A 19,589-nucleotide genomic window follows, 5' to 3' on the forward strand; every position below is an offset into this window, starting at 1 on the left:
TAGTGCTGAAGTAGGAAAAACAAAAAAAAGATAATTCAGGAGACTGGGAAGATGGCCGAGGGGTGGGCAGTTCTCAATCTGTGGGTCGTGACCCCTTTTGGGGGATTACATACCAGATAGCCGGCATATCCAATATTTACATTAAGGTTCATAAGAGTAGCAAACTGACAGTTATGAAGTGGCAATGCAATAATTTTATGGTTGGGGCCATCACAACATGAGGAACTGTATTAAAGTGTGGCAGCATCAGGAAGGCTAAGAACCACTGGCTTAGTGTGTAGGAACATTTGTGCAAACTTGAGGAACTGGGTTTGAACTCCCAACTCCCACATTAAAAACCAAACCAAAACCAACCAACCAGCCAACGAAACAAACAAACAAACAAAACTGGGCACGGCTGTGTGACCCTGTAACCCTAGCTCTTGGAGGCAAAACCAGACAGATCACAGGACCTCCTTAGCTTAACCTCAAACAGCAAGCTTCAGGTTTGGCAAGAGACTCTGTCTCTCAAGAAGGCAGGCACCCAGCATCACCGCTTGATCTTTGTATGCATGCACACAGGTGACTACAACTGTATACACACCCACCACATGCCACACACTCACACACACACACACATACACACACACACACACACACACACACACACATACACGCCAAAAAGATAATTCCTAAAATGCAGACATGTTCCTCAATCTTAGAATCAATCTGGCATGTGACTTCAAGTTGAGCAACACTGATTCTATTTTTAGGCACAAATACCCACGGGTAGCCATCCATTCCTCAGATGACGAAGGTGTAACTTTCTATGGGACAGAGGTAAGCCTCGTCCACTAAGATTCAAGGTAAAGCCAGCAGCTTCATTTCAGTAACTCAAGTTTTCCCCACACACCCTTGACCACAGGGCACTGGCTGTTATTCGTCAGTGGCGCACAGCAAAGCGATGCGTTGACTGGCTTGAGTCTGCTGTGTCTTAACAGAGCTGCCGGCCAGGCTAGTCTTGGCTGGCTCGTGTGAGGTTGGATTTTAGGTGAGTTCCTCCTGTTCTCTGACCAGAGCGACTCACTGTGTCTGAACTGGGTGGACAAACATGGCATATTCTTTCCTCTTAGGGATTGGGAATTTGGGAGTGCATCAGGGTAGCCTCCGCTCCAGTCCTCAGCGAGAACCCTAGTGGCCTTTCCTACGAGAGAACACTGCACATGCGTTGTTGTTACAGCTACTGCTTGGGGCAGTCAGTGTGACCCCTGTAACTGTGGCGGTGGTGGGAGGCTGGGTGGGGGATGGGGGGGTTGGAAGCATCTCTGTGGTTCCCCGGGACACCACCACGCATCTTCGCCTTGGGTTGTTGATTGTACTTGGCATTCATTCACTAGAGCAAATCGCTGACGCTGCTGACAGGATGCTGGGAAGCATCCTGCCCTCTTTGCCATACTGTTGAGTGCTTGCCAGGGACTATATACACCACTGCGCCCCACACCAGCCGCTCCTCAGGTGTTTGTTGAATGAATTATAGGTCCTTTATTTATGAAGTACTGTGCCAACACAGTAAAACCCTTCTAACGCGCGCAGCCTCAGCTTGCTCCGAGTTCACAAATCTAAAGTAAACATTATCAGTCAAGGCAAAGCCAGAGACAAAATGCAGCCGCGAAGCAGGGAAATCACAAACAAATGAATGTGGACAAAAGAATCGTTGACGCACCCTATCCATGCAGGGAGCGTGGCACATGCATGTATGTTTCTAATTTGAGAGGCAGAAGTGTGGAGAGACTCTAGAATGTTCTCATATAGAGATGGGAGGTGCATGGTCCCAGGAAGGCCTTTCCTACAAAGCTGGCATGCCCGTGTGGGAGAAACCTTCATAGCCAATGATGAGGAATGTATTGCCAATGGGAATGCTGCTCAGAAAAACTGAGTCCCTGGCCCGAGCCCAGCGGGCACGGAGCTTGCGTAGCAGGTTGCTCACCCCAGCCACTTGTCCTACGCACACGCCCAGGCTCCGTCACTAATTGGCCACAGTTCCAATGCATCAATGCTGTATAGCTCTGCTCTGAGCCTCAGCCTTAACAGAAACTTCCAACACTCTTACTCCCTTCTGCTTTGTCTCCCACAGGCAAATACTGCCTGGAAGGCTTAAGGGAAGATTCCAGAAAAAAAAATACCCCAAAACCAAAACAACAGTAAGTTTTAAGTTGCCCATGCTATCTAGCTCTTTTGCTCTTGGGACAAGGATCGGGCCTCTGCCCAGTGTTTCCACTGTGTGGATGCTGCCCACCCGTTAGTCACTCAGATAACTTGGTTATCAGATCTACCCTAGTACATTGTCATGCTTGTGGTTTCAAATAATCCATACTTTACTTACTATTAGCTCCGGAGCATAAAAGTGGTGAATACTGGGGGCTGGGGAGATGGCTACAGCACGGTAAGATACTGGGAGAGAGGAAGAGATGACCTCACACAAATTATCACAACCTGTAGTATACTGCTCTGTTTCATTATCGGTTATTGTAGTTAATTATTATGCCTAACTTAAAAGTGAAGCCTAGCACAGAGATGTCCATAGAGCAGAGCACTACAGCACTTCTAAGGCTTGGTGCTGTCTGTGGCTTCTGCCACCACTGAGGAGGGGGTCTGGAAATACAAACCATCTGGGTGCAAGGGGAGGAGGCTTCTGCACTCCTTTTCTACATCAACCCTGGTTTATCACTTTGAAGCTCAGCGACACCCAGATTGCTAACTGCATCCCAGATCTGGGCACTCAGAAAGGACCAAGCCATGCCTGAAGTCTGAGGCACTATTTGAGGATGGTGCTTGGCAGCCAACTCTAGAGATAAAGTACCAGGGTTCAGGTCTTGGCTCTGCCAGTTACTAAAAGTCACTGTCAGTGTGGTGTGAGATAATTAAGCCCCGAAATGCCACGGTATCCACAATAGTCAAGTGAGGACAACAGCAGCATCCAACCCATTGGGTTCTATCAAGAAAGAGAACAGCGGTCTTGGTAGCTCGTGGCTCATAGTGATTGTTAAACAAGCATCAGAAGTATGGCAGGACGCCTCCCTCTGAGGCACAAGGGGGGGGGGGCAGAGCAGGAGGGGAGCAGTTAAAATGAGACTGCCTTAACCTTTACAGACAGATGTCAGCAGGGCTAGCCTTTTCTTTCCTGCTACTTCTAGAGGCATCCTCAGACTCTGCAGCAGCAGTTTGCAGGAAGACGGTCCTCTAAAGGAACTTTTCTGGAGATGTTTACAAGCACTATGTCTGTTTCCCCAGACACAAGCATTAACCAGTTTGTGGGACCATCCCTTCTGCTGATCTAAGTCCCCGAGGTGGCCACAAATTTCACGACTGACCTTCGCTAGCTTGTCCTGCCTGAGTAACTAGTGAACTAGCTAGTGTGCGGGTACATGAGTTGGGGAGGTGGAAATCAGGTGTTCCTTTTGTGGATAAACACGCCCACATCAGTCTGTCTTCCTGGCTTGGAATTCCAGAACCACAGAGAATGCCTGCCAGTCTACACAGCTAGAGACTAAGCCAGCATGGGGTCCTCAGCTCGGTGTGTGGCATGGGCAAACCCTACTATAGAGATGATGTGGAAACGAGGCCAGCCCTGTGAGCCTCATGCTGACAAGTGGCTCTTCGGGCTTTGGCGGGGGTGGGGGACTGATTCCCAGTGTCTTTGGTTGTATAATTTCTGTTTGGAAGGGGCTTTCTTCTCTCCCCTCACACAGCCATGACAAAGTACCCAGACGGTGGCTCACTAACATCATCTCCTCCTCTCATCCATCTTTTTTATTTCTAACTTGAGTTGCTAAGTCACTGCTCCTCCCCACACTCCCTACAGTGATAACCTGCACCCACGTGGCTGTGGGTCTCAAGCTATGGAGGCATTCCCTTATTTCTCTTAAGAAGATGGGCTGGGCTGCTTAACAGTGAGCGTGGCAAGTGGGCTGGATGAAGGAGGTGGGGGGGGGAGGGCATGAGCCCCAGTCCAGGTCTTGGCTTTGATGGCTTTTCCTTTTTCTTTTGTTTAAAGACAAATATTTCCTTTCTTTCTTCTTCTTTCTTTCTCTTTCTTTCTTTCTTTCTTTTCTTTCTTTAAAATATTTTTGATGGCTTTCCTTGAGCATGACACTGAGCTGCTAATGAGGGCAGTTGGCCATGACTAGTTGTCCCTCAAGTTTAGAATCCACAATTCACTCTAAACTGAAACTCTGCTGTCAGCTCAGGTCAGAACAGGTTGCCCGTTTCATTGTAACTACAAAAGAACAAAAGAAGACTGCTGACCTCTACCACACCAGGACTAGGTCTCTATGACTGTGGCACCGTGCTGGCTAGCTGTCCGCAGCAGCACATAATCAGAACATCTACTGCGTGAGGCTAGATTTCTCAGCCAAGGGAGTTACAGCCTCTAGCTGAGCTTGTTCAGGCTGGAGGCAGACACAGGCTGCCTTCCTGACTCATGGAATGAGACCAGTACTGTGAAAGGACATTTAAGGCTTTTACACACACACACACACACACACACACACACACACACACACATACACACACACACACTCACACACACACTCTCACATACACACTCACTCACACAGAGCCACACCTGTACACATATACACTCATACATACCTACACCTGTGCACACACACATATACAAGCCCACACATAAACATATACACACACAAGCATGCACACAGAGATGATTTGAATGCATTGCTGTCCAAAAGACCAGAGCCTTCAGGTGCGAGACAACAAACCAGAAGGTCTCCTCAACCAGGTCAACCTAGATCTGACCTAGAACCAACTGAAGACGGAGAGAGGACCCACACCTGCCAGCACCCATAGTCACAGTTGTTTTCCAGGTCTCGTGTCAAGAAGAGCCATCTCACAGACGTGAGCAGCCCACACTTTTACAGGCAAAGTCTGGTGTGTTCCTCAGCACATACCCCTGGAAGGTAAAAGATGGTCTTGGTAACTGGGACTTAAGGGGAGGAAGGCAAGCTTCAGTGAGGAAATGGATAGAGATAGTGACCCAGGAGCCCCTGGCGCTGTGGCCTGTCCCTTTGTCCTCCTGGGAGGCTGAGCAGACACTTCATCTGCCCGAGCTTCTCATCAAAGTGTCAACGGATAAAACACTGCTCATTTGTCAGCATCAAAATGTACCCATGACGCTGTCGTTGTATGAGCTAGTTGCCCAGTATTGGCCAAACTCCATGCAGTGCATCTCCTCAGGCCCGGATTACTTTCCCTTTTTCTTTTTCTTGGAAACAGGGTCTCCCTACATCCCCTGGCTGTCCTGAAACTCACTACGTAGACCAGGCTGGCCTCAGACTCATAGAGGCACCCCCACCCCCGCCTCTGCTTCCTGAGTGTTGGGTGTCAGGTGTGTGCCATCATGGCCAACTTTTTTTTTTTTTTCTGTTTTTTAAAGTATGGAATATTTTTGCTTGAGCAAGTGCCTCAGCTACGAGTCTTTGAACTATCTTTTGTGGTTTATTTATTCTTTATACGTGAGCTAATGTGCATTACATGCATACAGGTGCTCACAGAAGCCTGGCCTCCGTTAGATCCCCTGGAACTGGAGGCCCAGGTGGCTGTGCGCTACCACGTATGTGCAAAGCACTGAGCCCAGATCCTCTGTAAGGGCAGTAAGTGCTCACGACCACCGAGATCTTGCCAATGTTCGCTCTCACTGTGAGTTCTGAAGACGTGACTGCAGTTTTGAATTTCAAAGCAAGCAGAGAACTCTCGTGTGTTCGTACATGTGTACATATGAGCACGTATGCGTGGCTATGCGTGTGCTGTGGACGTCTCTCAGCACCTCCCAGCTCTCAGCTTTAGATAAATGGCTTTGGAAACGCTGTTCTCTATTAACACCCAAGTCCTTCATGTAATCGGGAAGTGAGCGTCCATACACTTCAGAGGCTGGAGCGCACGTCTGCGGAGCTCAAAATAAGCACGTTTGAAATCACAAGTTAAATATCTGAAATGCATTTAAATGCAAATGGTTTCTGAACTTATCACAAAAGCTATATAAAGTAGAAGGAGATTGAGCCGCAGTTGAACGGCAACAGCTCATGACTCATCACACAATATCCATTTGGAGATAGCTCTCCCTCTTTGCGTTTCACAGTGGGCCAGGTTGAAGATCTCAAAGGCAGTGAGCTATTAAAAAAATAAAAAAAGTACCTTTGAGCAAGGCGCATTCAAACATATATCCTCAGTACATGCATTAACACTTAAAATATAATCGGCGTAAGTGTGCCGTAGAGCTGCAAATTGTGTTTCTGAATAATATCTACATAATTTTCAATAAACTCAGAGTAAATTATCTAGATCTCAGGCACCAGAGATAAATGGCCTTTGCTAGAATTAGTTTTCCCTCAGGAGTGAGGAGATGGAATCTATCTTCTGTAATGGGGAAAATTACAAATAAAAAAAAATCACCTTGCAGAGTAAAAAAAAAAAAAAGGGCATTGGCAAATGCTGCCTGGACATGCTCCCATGCGCACATCTCATGTCAGAGGACACATGACATGGTTAGATGGTGTGCGCATACAAGATGACAAGCTCATTGGTGGCTTTTACTTATTTGTTTTGTTTTTTCAAGACAGGGTTTCTCTGTATAGCCTTGGCTGTCCTGGACCAGGCTGGCCTCAAACTCACAGTGATTCCCCCTGCCTCTGACTGCCCAGTGCTGGGATCAAAGGCATGCGCTACCACGCCTGGCTCCCGGTGGCTTTTGGGTAAGAGACATGCTATAGCTTCTTGAGGTTCAGTCATCCTTTACCGTGAGGACTGTCCCGTGTGTCGTAGGATGTCTCGAAACAGTCTCTAACATGCATCCACTGGACACGGAGAACATCTATAATTCCACCACGCTGGCCAGTGTATTCCAGACATCACCAGCTATACCCGGGCAGGCTGCCATTGCTCCCTGCTAAGAATGACCAGTCTATACAGAGCAGCTTGCCTTATGGTAGTGAGTGACAAATAAACCAGAGTGGGCTGGCCTTTTATCATCAGCTTCATAACCACCTTCCTGACGTATCCCCCAAACCCCAGTTTTCCCATGTGATAAGCAGGCAAAAATAACCTCCACCTTCAGGCTTTTAGGTTAGGGAGGGGGTTATGCAAGTATTCGGTTCATCCTCAGTCCTCAGATTCCTCCAGTCTAGAACCAGCTCCCTGGCCTTATGGACGGCTTTACACTGAAGTTGTGGTTTGGGAGCCCATGGAATCATATCCGAACTAAGTGCACCAGGGCCCGTGTTGCTAGCTGCTGCTTATGTCATTTACCTTTTAGATTTTCTTCTTAAATTTATTTATTTTTTATCAATTTCTTTGAGGATTTCATATAAAGTATTTTGGTCCCACTTATCCCAGCTCCCCCCTCAAGCCCTCCCAACCTCACCAGAGCAGGATCTCAGCCTCACAGACACCTGCAGCTGAGGGCCAGGGCCCTCTTTCCCACGGAAGCACTAGCTTCGTGCTTGCTCTGGGTAGAACCCTACTTGTTGCTAGCCCTGAGTGCTCACACTCCGTGTACATTCCATGTAGATTTCCCTGGATCTCTGGTGACCAGATGCCCCCGGGGCATCTGTGCTGAGGTGACTGCCTTAGGGTTGCTCTGAGTGTACATGGCTGTAAACCTAAAAAGCCCTGTGCCCAGTCACCCCGCACCCTTTACAATGAATGCACTTAGGAAACACTGAAGTGACTCCAGGCTGTAAGAAGAGCCCTGGGCATTTCCACACTGGCAGGAAAAGGTCAATGAACCTAGTTTAGCCATTGCCACCCCTGGTCCTCAGAAGGAAGAACCTACTTCCTTGTAGAACGTCCATTCTAGAAATAAAGCTCTTTTCATTTGAGACCCCCAAACAGCCCTACCAATAGCCCCAGCCTCAGGTGTCGAGGAAAAAGCAAAAACAAAACAAAACAAACAATGCCCCCCCCCACCAAAAAACCCACTGACCACGAGTGACTGAGACCTCAGCGGAGGCCATTGCTAGATTCTGCACTAATTGGAGAAAGAAGGCATACGCAGTGTAGGGTGGACCACTCACTCCATCATGGTGATTGCTGTACAGGTTCTAACCCCAAGAGTTCGCCTTCTCAGGAGAAGGTCAGCCTCCACAGAGCAGCTGACTCCTCAGCATCTCTTGAGGGCAGTCAGTATGGCCAGCCTGGTTTCATGAGCATTTTCCTTACTAAGCATCATCAGGCAAGCCTCACTCAGTGTACTTTTGCCTGATTCAGAATACCAGGTATCTACCTCAGACTGGGGCTCTACCTGGCTCCACTTGCAAGAGGAGGAATGTGTATCGTGAGCCACTCACTCCTGGTTCTAAGACTTTTCCGGAGTCTCTCTGATGCAGTGCTGAGGTGGGGAGGCACACTTGGCAGTAAGGAGCTGGTTACAGCAGTTACCTCCATCTTCAGAAGAAACCTAAAGAATGTGGAAATGGCCTCTTGGTACCTCCCACCTCACTGTAAGGAATGATAAGCCTTCCTTATCGGGAAACATCTTCAAAGACATTCCAATCAAAGGAATCAACAGCAAACAGCTCTGTCCAACTCCTGCACACCAAAGTCAAAGTCTGGAGTTCCAAAAGAGTATCTTTTTGGCCTGGAGATCCAGCCACGCTAGCTGCAGGGGACCAGGCAACACATAAAACACTGGCGGCCCCTCCCCTGTGGGTCTAACAATAAAAGCCAGCCTTCTGGGGCTGAGCTCAGAAGAGGCGAAGACGTTTCTTTACTCTCGCAGTTTTCAACAAATGAATGCATTCTTGAATTAATTTCTATTTCGTAGCAATTTGAACGTTATTGTTGACTTGCTCAAATAAATTGTATCATCCTGAAACACAAATTGGATGCATCTTCCTTCCTGAAAACCCCGGGAGACCGAGGCATCTCTTAGAATAAAAATCTGAGCTCCTATCTTACCTTGCAAGGCCTGTTTGATGAAACCCTCCCAGGTCTCTGCTGTTCAGCATGTCAGATCCTAGCTGGGGGTTGGGGTTAACCCTATCACATCCTATGTTCCCGGCTGGAAGAAGACACGTGTCACTCTGGCTTTGGAGTCCCAGAGACTCAAAACAGAATGGCCCTTACAGAATTCTAAACTGGTCACGGGGGTCTTATGCCTACAGTTGTCAACATGTGACCTCACCCCAAGAAGCATTTGGTTGAATTAAATCCCTCAGAGCATGCACACCATGTCTTCTTCCCTCGCCATGGCTCCCTCCTTTCCCTGTCCTGAACCCCACCTCATTCTCACTGTTCATAGCTGTGTGCCCTTATCTGAGGTAACATGACTCTCCAACAATCGTCCTGCCCTGGCTCCTGGCTTACTGCTTCTTTTTCTATCTTGTTTTGCTTTTAAATTCACAGTGTTTTATCTCTAATCCTTCTCAAATTCTTTGAGTGTTCGCTTAGCCCTCAGAGCCTCCTGAAGTCACTTCTTGTCACCGGTCCTTGTCGCATGCCAATTCAGTGCATGACCAAACCAGACTAAACTTTACCACATCAAGCGTAGGGTTTTACTGCGGTGGAACTGATCACAGTGTTCACTCAGGCCTCATAAATATCTGAGGGCTTATACCTCGGCTATTCTCAGCCTTAGGGCTGAGTTCTGCAGGGAAGTGCTTTACTGCAGTCCTGAACACAGGACAAAACCGAGAGCAGTCGTCTCTAGCTGTAAGCCACCAGCATGGAGACACAGGAGACAGCGAAGCAGTCTTGTAGTGATCCCTGTGGCCCTACCCTCTGAGGGAGAACTCAGGGCCTGTCATCGCCTTTTCCCATGGGCATTTCACTGGGGACTCAAGGTTGACCTGGCAAGGGTCCCTTGTCATCATCATCGGCCTCCACGCTGTAGGCCCATCCCACTCCCATCCCTCTGAGACACAGTAAGTACATCACCTGGGGATCCCCCAAAGTCTAGCCCTTTTCATACCACGGTGATGCAGATGCCCCTTTGGAGGGGTCCTCTCTCTAGCTGAGCTAACCTTTGACCCCGACCCCACAGCAGTACTGCTTAAGCTCAGATTCTTACCCAGTCTTTTTATATTGGTCTAATTGGGCTCAACTCCAGCCTAGGAGAATCTCTCATAAAAATAATGCCAGTCATTTCCTCCTTCCCCACAGGTTCTCAAACGCCCTTTCAGAGCAAGAAGAGTTCAAGATCACTGCCTTTATCTGGCCTCTTCTTCTGCTCCTCTCTTCCCAGTGCTCAGCTCAGGTCCTTGAGCTGGCATTACACAATCAAAATGGAAGACTCCTCATGCCTGTCAATAAAAGCAATAGTTGTCAACTGGGTGGTGGGGGCTGGGATTCAGGCTCTGTCTGCATATGTGTGTAGGACCTAGTTCCTGCGAGGCGGCCGCCATACTTATTTTCTAGGGATGATTAAGTAACAATGACGTATTTTGAGGGACGGAGTCAGAGAAGTTGGGAAGTGACTTCGTTTTTCTTATCTGTGTATTGAGGCGCTGGGCAGTATGGCTCCAAGGCTCTTCCAGTTCTGATGTGTCACAAGATGCCAGAATTTTGGATGGAGGTGTCCCGCAAAGGCAGCTCTAGAGTGGAAGAAAAAGTCCCAAGGGTAAGGAGTTTGTTGCATAAGCTTGAGGACCTGAGTTCAAATCCCCAGAACCCATGTGGGGGTGTCTGTAATCCCAGTGCTCCTACAGTGAGGTAGGAGGTGGAGATGGGAGAATCCTGGATCTTTATGGGCCGGCTCACCTGGTGTACACAATGATTGACATCCCAAGGTGTCCTCTGACTTCCACGTCGTGTTGCACACGAGCCTCCCCCGGCAAACACATGTACACAGAAGACAAAACAGCAGCCTTAACAAAGTCGATTACAGCACAGCTGGGCAACAAAATCGAGAAAGACCATCAGGCCACGCTGGCCTGCATTTGATCTCTGAGCATGCGCAGGGGTCCAGGGTACCTGCCAGAGTGCTGACGCACAAAGCCCAGGACAGAGGACAGAGAGGAGCTGAAGGATGCAGATTCTCTCACCTGCCACCAGGAGAGCTGAGCCTCTTGCAGGACATTGCACTAATGAAATTCAGAAGAAATCTGTTTCCACAGCCCGGAGTGAGGAGGCAGCTTTGCTTAGTGAACCAAATACATAATAAGCCAGAAGCCTCTGGGCGGTCTAATCCAGGTGTGTGGTGGCTGCAGCGACAATACTGTTTAACCTCTCTATGCCTCAGTTTCACCAGCTGCATCCAGCAGATAAGGCCAGGCTGCAAAATGAATGCTCAGACGGGTGGGGAGCCAAAGTGGAAAGGGTTTGATGGAGGCGCTCGCAGGGCCTGGGGTGGGGAGAACCCTCGGGTAAATCGTGAATTACTTTTCCTTAAGCAGCCAAAGATAACCACCCATTTGTTTATCACGCCCTGTCTCTCGGCTGACTATTTCTTAAGTGCTACTTGTCTAAAGAGACTAAGAAAACAGTTTTCTTCAGCTATCAGCTGAGGGTCAGCAGTGGGAGAGAGGAGAGACAGGATGATTTCTCTGTTAGTATGTTAGAAACTGTTGAGTTACCTCATCTGGCAGCATCAACTCTGACAGGTGTCACTGCCCTCGTTCCTAACTCTGAGTACCGAGATGTAATATTAACCCGGTGCTTCTTAAACATGGCTTCCCAGTGGCACAGCCTGAGTTTTATGAGCACACTGGAGCTTGGTCACAGTCCAAGATATTCTGACTTAATCTTTCGAATGTGGCTTGAGCCTGTGTAGTGGGGAGTTCAAAAGCTCCCCAGGGTGATTCTAATACCAGCAAAGTTTGAGAACTACAAATGCCACCTTGAAGGTCACAGATCTTTAAGGCGGAAATGCTGGCCCTGCTGAACGCAGGCTGGCTTCCTCCTACTCAAAGTTATTGGCTGTATGGGCTTCAGTTCTCCGAAGATGCCTTCATCTCTGGGCCTGGAAGTCGGCTTTCTGTGAAACAAGCAAATCCTCAGGCCTGCGGCATTTCACAGTCATCTGATGTCTAGACAGCAATGGAGCAAAGAAACCTGGGACACGGCTGCCCTGCTTTCTGGAGCCTTTAAAGCAATAAAATATTGCAACTATTGGGTAGAGGGGCACGCATTGGGTAGAGGGGCTTTCTGATTGCAAATGGAGACACCTATTATGACAAGCACAGCTAGAGAGGCACAGAATGGAACCCAGGAGGGACTGTATTGTAATGGGCTCCTAGGTCACTCTCATTGGGTGAATCAATGAAGCAAATAAGCTGTAGTGATTCAAATACTTAGGGTGTGTGTGTGTGTGTGTGTGTGTTTGTGTGACTTTATGTCTGTGGGGGATAGTATCTGTGTGTATGGGTGGGGTATGGATGTGTGTGTTAATGTGTGTGTGTGTGTGTGTGTGTGTGTGTGTGTGTGTGTGTTAATGTGTGTACCTTTGGAGTCTACAAGTCAATCTCAGCTGTTCCAGCTGTTCCTCAGGAGCCACATACCTTGTGTTGTGAGACAGCGTCTCTGGCTTGGATCTGGAAGTCATCAAGTATGCTAGGCTGGCTACTCAGGGAGCCCCCAAGGATCTACTTCTTTCTGTCTTTCTAGTGCTAAGGTGACAATCATGTGGCACCAGGCCTGTCTCTTTTTGGAGGGGGCTGGGACTCATGCATCCCAGTGCTTCAGCAGGAATCAGTTAAGGAACTGAGCCAGCTCCTCAGCCCAGAGCTGCCTTAGACCCATGTTCCAGAGGACGCTACGGCAGCGCTGGAAGGTGAGTTAAAACTCAACTCTCGGGACCTGTTTCAGTGTTTATGCCCCAGTAGATGTGGGCTGAGATGTCCAACTAGTTCCCAAGTAAGGATGCTGGTTGGGGGACACACTTTGATGGCTTCCCTGATAAATGAGCCTGTCAGCAGAGGATCTTGAACATCTACCTGTTTAACTGCTAGCTGGGCCCTAGTATCCACTTTCGCCTCTATTTCACCTGCATGGGGCTTAAGCTATTAAGCTGGCATGTGGTAGGTGGCTCCCAGCGGCAGATACTGGCTGAGCACACACCAGGTGGCTCCCAATGGCAGACATTGTCTCCTTTCACACCTCACTTCACGCCATCTGAGGATGGTGCTGTGATCGTTCTAATTCTAGGACAGAAGAAACAGGGAATAGGCTAAGGTACAAATAATGCCCAAGGAGAGATGAGACTGCGATGCACATGAGAATACCCAACTGTTCTGCACCCACAAAAATGGAAATTTCACATGGTTCATCCAAAAGGCAAAGTCTGGAACCTTGGTGGGTTTGCCTTGAAAGCTCAGGCCTAAGGATGAACCAGGCTGGTCCATAACAAGTGTCAGATGCATCACTCAGGCACAGCGTGAGCATCATTATAAATGAGAGAGCATCCTAAATAACTGTCTAGCCTGGAGGTATCTGTACCTCCCAAATGTCTCATGGTCATAGACTTTAAGATAGGTCTGTTTCCAAATGGAAGCAGCTTTTTTCACATTCAGATATCTCTTACTGAATTGTCTTGGAGCCCATGCATTGGTTGGAAACAAGGCAGAGGCCATGACTGAAGGAAGACATACAAGCAAGGAAACCTGAGCGGTGGGAGTATTCCAATGTTATGGACACGTCCTCAGCCACAGGCTCAAAAATCTGAGCAAGAACTTGGCTCAAAGGAGAATAAGTTACATGGGAGAACACGTGGGCATGTGCTTGGTGCTGGGGTCCTTCTACATCCCGATGCCCTGGTGATCTGATTGAGAATGGCCCCAAATAGACTCATATATTGAATACTTGGTCCCTGGTTGGAGGAACTGTTGGAAGGAGGCGTGGCCTTAATTGGAGGAGGTAAGGCATATCACTAGGAGTGGCGGAAGTTTCAAAAGACTTCTACCATTCCCAGTGTTGCTCTCTGCCTCCTGCTTGTGGATCAAGACATGAGCTTTCAGCTGTTCCTGCTGCCGTGCCTTTGCTCCACCATCATGGATGGACTCCAACCCCCTGAAACCATAAACCCAATTAAAAGCTTTCTTTCATAGGTTTCCTTAGTCATTGTATTTTGTTACGGCAGCAGAAGAGTAACTAAGACAGAGATCAAGAACCCAGGGCCCCCTGTTGCTTGCGCTATAGGCGTAGCGTAACTCACTGTTAGAATTACCCAGGAGTCTCATTTCTAGGTTCACGTGTAAGGGTGTTTCTGAAGACTCTAACTGAGAAGGGAAGACCCATCTTGATGCGGTAGTCACCAGCCCATGGGCTGGGACCCAGAACTCAGGCAAGTGAGCTGAGCAGGTACATCTCTCTCTCTGCTTCTTAACTGTGGATGCAATGTGTCCAGAGCCTCATGCTCACACAGCCATGCTTTGCCCAGCATGATAGAACTTAGCTCCTCAAACTGTGAGTCAAAATAACCCTTCTCTACATTGCCTTTGTCAGGCATTTTGCCCCAGCAATGAGGAAAGCCACTCAAAAAAGCATCAAGCTCATATGTGTGATGCTAAATGAGATAATCATAAGTATTTATGGTGGACCCTGGCATACCGTAAATGTTCATGAAATGTTGGTGCCAACATCAGTATAACACCACGTCTTGTGAACCCTTTTGGTTTTCATCCAATATGTTTATTATCTTTACTGATAATAAATAAGATAATAAACATTCTTTATAGGTTCGTTTGTGTCAAGGACTATAATGGTTTGAATGTGCAATGTCCCCCACAGGCTTGTATGTTTAAACCCTTGGTCCCCAGCTGGTGGTGCTGCTTGGGGATGGGAGGTGGAGGGGGTTATAGAGTTTTTGGAGGTGGAGCCTTGCTGGAGGAAGTAGGACACTGGTGGCAAGCCTTGAGGTTTCATAGCCTAGCCCCACTTGCTATTTCCTTCCTAGTTCCTGACTGTGTGCTGTAGCTAGCCTACCTCCCGGGACCTTCCTGCCTGAGGCCATGCTTGCCCCACCCCGATGGAATGAGCCCCTCAAACTGTAAGCCAGAACAAACCCTTTTACCCTTAAGTTGCTTCTTGTCATGTGTTTTTTTTTCAGCAACAAGGAAAGTAACTGATACAAGTAGGTAGTGAGGAACACAGTAGGCACACAGGAACATAGTAGGTACACAGGAAAGTTAGTTCCCATTTTCCTTCTAAAGTTTCCCTCTTCTCCCACCCAACTCCTACTTACTGCTTGATCAGGGTGACATGTGCCCCAGCCTCTGTCTACCATGCCTTCTGTCTTGCCTCAGACCCCCCTATAGGGACCATTGCAACCCTTCTGCCAGGACCCCCACTTGCCTAACTGACTCTGTCTCCCCCTCCATTCCTGTCCTCTCTTATTGACAAATTTGCAGCCAGCAGATTCCATTCACAGCGAGAGAGAGAGAATCATTACCACCCGCTAATATTTTTATAGAATTTCATAAACTTGGTCATTCATGAATCATTTACAGTACTTTATTCCAATGAAGAGTTCACAAATCACTCAAACACTGGCAAAATGCATAATAATGAGTGATATTTCAGGAGGCTTTGCATTAATATGTCAGCTCCCAGTACTGTAAGAGCTAAATCATCGTGCCAGGTACCACTTCAGGTCAGAACCGCAGGAAGCCCTCCTGGGTCCTGGGGCAGGGGATTATGGTAGGGTGGCTGCAAGTCATGGAACACAATGAGACTTAAGGAGCCATTGATTACACAGCTTGTCAGACCCTCTCTCAGCCCAGCTAAGCTAGGTCCTAGGAAAGAGGCTAAGGAATCAGCATCCAATGTTGAAATCTACCTGGAGGTGAAAACAGGAAGATATAAGCAAGGCTTTGGAGCTGTTGTGGAACTAAGAAGCACTAGCTGTGAGTCCTTGAAAAAGTTGGTAACACCTGTTTCCTTCTTTCTTCTTCCTTCCATTCCTCCCTCTCTCTCCCACCCTCCTTTCCCTCCCTCATGCTCTCTTTTGGTTCTTCCCCATCCTTCTCCCTCCCTCCTTACTTGATCTCTCCTTCTCTCATCATTTCCTTCTTCATCCGTCCCTCTATCCTCCCATTCATCCTCCCCACCTTCCTTTCTTCTGACTGAACAGGGTGCACACAAGCTAGGCAGGCACCTCTACTACTGGTCTGTGTCTCCAGCCCTCTTTCTATGCTGTGATTTGAGAGAGGGTCTTATTGGATTGTGCAGCCTGGTTTTGAATTCACTCTTTAACTCTAACTAGCCTTCAACCTGTGATCCTCCTGCCTCAGCCTCCTGGGGCACCTAGGATGATGGGAGGCCTGCTCTGCTCCTCGTTGCTGGCAACTCTTTCTTCTTCTGTCTCTTGTGTGAGAGAGGCAAGAGGGTGTGCATGAAGAGGTGCCAAGCTGTCTGCTCGGCAGTGTTTTAAAATGGTAGCTTTTAATACCGGCGTTCACTTAGGGTCAAGGACAATCGTATCTCAAGTTTCATCAGGCCCAGAGGCTTCCGCCAGAGTGCCTCCTGCTTGGATTTAGGGGTAACTGTTGGCACACAGGCCTGTGCTCGCACACGAACAGTGTTATTTAACTCCAAAACAAACAACAGCTACATGAGAGCAATTACCATGTCAACACACACCCACGCGCTTTCTGCTTTTGAAGCTTGGGCGAGGAAAAGCGAAAGCCTAGTGACGTGCAGACCTAGGATGCGCGCTTTGAAGAAGTCACCCAGTCCCCAACCACACTCAATGCCACAACTAGAATAGATCTGGCCTCAGTCCTCCAAGCCAGAAAGTCATTTCCCAAGGGAGTTTGGAATGCATGGGAGATACAGAATCTCTGTGTCTAAGGAGATTCTCCCGACAGTCACCTGGTTCCTCTTGAAGGACAGAAGGAAACAGAAGGAAACAGAAGGGTAGAGCTGAAGTGTGGGGTGACAGGGCGTGAGAACCCAGCCTGCCCAGGCTGGGTAAAGCAAAGTCCCCTAAGACACAAAGGTGACAGCTTTGACATCCTTCCATCCTCATCCTCCTGGGACCAAAGCCCATGATGCTCAGCGGCATGGGACCTGCTGGTGGTAGGTGTGGGACCTACAACCGACCACATGGCTATCATAGAACCCAGAAGTTCTGGAGTTCCCGAAACAACTAAACCAAGGGACATGGCTGACCTGACTCTGCCCGATGACCTGAGCCCCAAAGGCTGCTGTGACTGTCCCCAAAAGTCTTCTGCCTCCATGGAGCCTTCTAGCTGCTCTTGGAGATTAAGACTACTGTCACCTAAGGAGAAATCTTACCATGAGGTGGGCCAAGTATGTGGTACCCAGAGTCTTTCCCTGGATATTAAAGGCTCCAAGCAGGGTGATACTTCCTAAACTAATCCTGGATCCCACAAATATCAGATAAGGTCATGTGGTCTTTACCTCCTACTCATTAGTGTCTGCAGGAAGCAACTCAGAAGTCACCTTACCAACCCTCATTCCCCAGGACTCACAAGCTCAGCTTCTGAGGAAACAGGCTTTCTTTTCTTCCATTTAATATCCCCCGTCTCTTTACCCCATGGGAAGTCCCCAGATCAAGGTAAATCACCCCTGCAGATTTACCCCAAGCCTTTTTGATACTTCATGGAGGGGCATCAACACCAGGAATCCTGATTAGTGTTAGAATGGAGGGAAACCTTGCACTTGCCGGATGTCAACAGGTCAAATGAGTTAGAAAACAGTAGAGCTTACACCGTTCAAGAAAAATGACATTCAAGAAAATGATGCTCAAGGAAACGCTATTCAAGAGTAACTCTGATTTAGGAGAACTGGCTAAGTGCTGGGCATCGTGCCAAGTGTTTGCAGAAAGAAACCCATTTTGCCTTGTATGGAGAGGCTCTTACTACTCTTTGCGCATTGTGGAAAAATAACAGCAAGATTAGAGAGGGTGAGTGGGTTGTCCTAGCTCACATAGGAAGCATGGCTGTTGAGATCTGGGTAACAGGAGTTTTGTTTGTTTGTTTCTTTGTTTGTTTCCCTTTTTGATCCTTGAACTCTTAGCCACTGAGCTCAGAAGTTAGCAAATTCACCATACCCTGCCTCAGTCTCTTGGTTCTGAGACTTCACAGATACTCCATGACAGGTGTGAGGAAAGAAGACGGCACCTATACATGGTCTGCTGTTCTGTCCCCTCTCACAGACACCAGCCAACTCATCCTTGGTCATTGTCATAGCCAGTGACTCCCTGCGGGACTAGCATCAAAGTTTTACAGCCGCCATACTTGCCCTTGGTGCAAACAGCTCATCTGTGGTACGCACTGACTGGGGCTTTCCTCTGCTCAGAAAAGGCTCAGGAAGCCCCTGACAAGACTTCTAAGAGGGGACCAGGACACATCTATCTTCCTGTGACCCCACAACACGACACCCAGCCAGCAGCAGTGGCCACCCATGACCATGGCCTGACAGCTCTTTGCTGAAATTCACAGTGAAAAAGGGTAGGTGGGCATGAGAGCCAACACAACCGCCAACACCGATTTCTCCCTTCTCCCTCTTCCTTCTCCTCAGCTTCTTCCTTCCTTTTCCTTCGTACATAATTTTAATCAATGACGCCATGCATATATATAACACTGACAAAAAAGCACAGACTAAGGAGAAGCCTACCAAGATTAAAATCTCACAAGTCAAAAGCTATTTCTTCATTAGAAAATAAGGCAGTAATATAATTTACTTACAAACTCTTGTGAGAATTGAATTATGTGAAACAAATTACATGCTTAAAACAAGTCCCGGCACATAGCACGTTCACAGAGGGTCGACGGTTGGCGCAGCTGCCACAAGCAATCATAGCGATAACATTGACACTACATGTTCCCAAGGAGATGTCCGTTCTAAGCATCGATGTCTTTTTCTGCATTTGTTTTTTTGGTCCACATTTCCTAGATTTTTCTTTTACTGTAGCTCTAAAGGCACAGTCGTCCTGACGCATGCACATACTACATGACAAGGACTCCAACTGTGTTTGTCTTCTGTTTCTCATCTTGAATATTCCCATGTAACCACTCTGTTTTTACATTATACTTCTTCAGAGGCATTTTAAAGATTTTCAACTTCTCTGTGTGCGTTTGTGTACATGCATGTGCATGGATGTGCCTGTATGTGTGTGCACGTGCGTGCGTGCATGTGCAAGTGCATATGTGTGCATACATGTGTGTATGCCTGTGTCAGTCAGAAGAGGGCATCTGACCCCCTGCATTTGCAGTGACGGGTGGTTGCAAGCTGCTCAACATGGGTGCTGGCAACTAAAACTCAGCTCTTAGAAGAGCAGCAAGTGCTCTGCGCCACCGGACGACGCCTCCCAGTCCACACCCGGATAGATACTTTCAGTGCTGCAGGGAGCTGCCTTCCCATCCACTCTGATGCAAGCACCCCTGCGCTGTTCACTATTCAGCAATGTTCCACTCTGAGGAACATGGCCTACATTGTACAAAACGGCACCAACTCCTGCAGATCTTATCAGGATAAACGTCTAAAAGTAGGATTATCTTGTCGGAGACTTTGCATATATCACTGTTAGCAAGAACACCGGTCTCTGAAAGCCAGGCTTGGCCTCAGGGTTTTGCCCTCCTCTGAGATGCCTCTCGTATCACTCTCATTGGTTTCTACACCCCAAAGTCTGGCACAGG

The 19,589-nt window shown here is 48.1% G+C and overlaps 1 protein-coding gene across 1 annotated transcript in view; it reads right to left on the minus strand.

The window, feature by feature from the left end:
• The window catches only part of CDH13 (cadherin 13), a 984,669-nt gene that overhangs the window by 416,885 nt on the left and 548,195 nt on the right, over positions 1-19,589 (minus strand). The window lies entirely within an intron of this gene.

The sequence above is a fragment of the Acomys minous genome (genome assembly GCF_964271855.1).
Source record: "Acomys minous genome assembly, chromosome: 14".
In the NCBI taxonomy this organism is placed as follows: Eukaryota; Metazoa; Chordata; class Mammalia; order Rodentia; family Muridae; genus Acomys; species Acomys minous.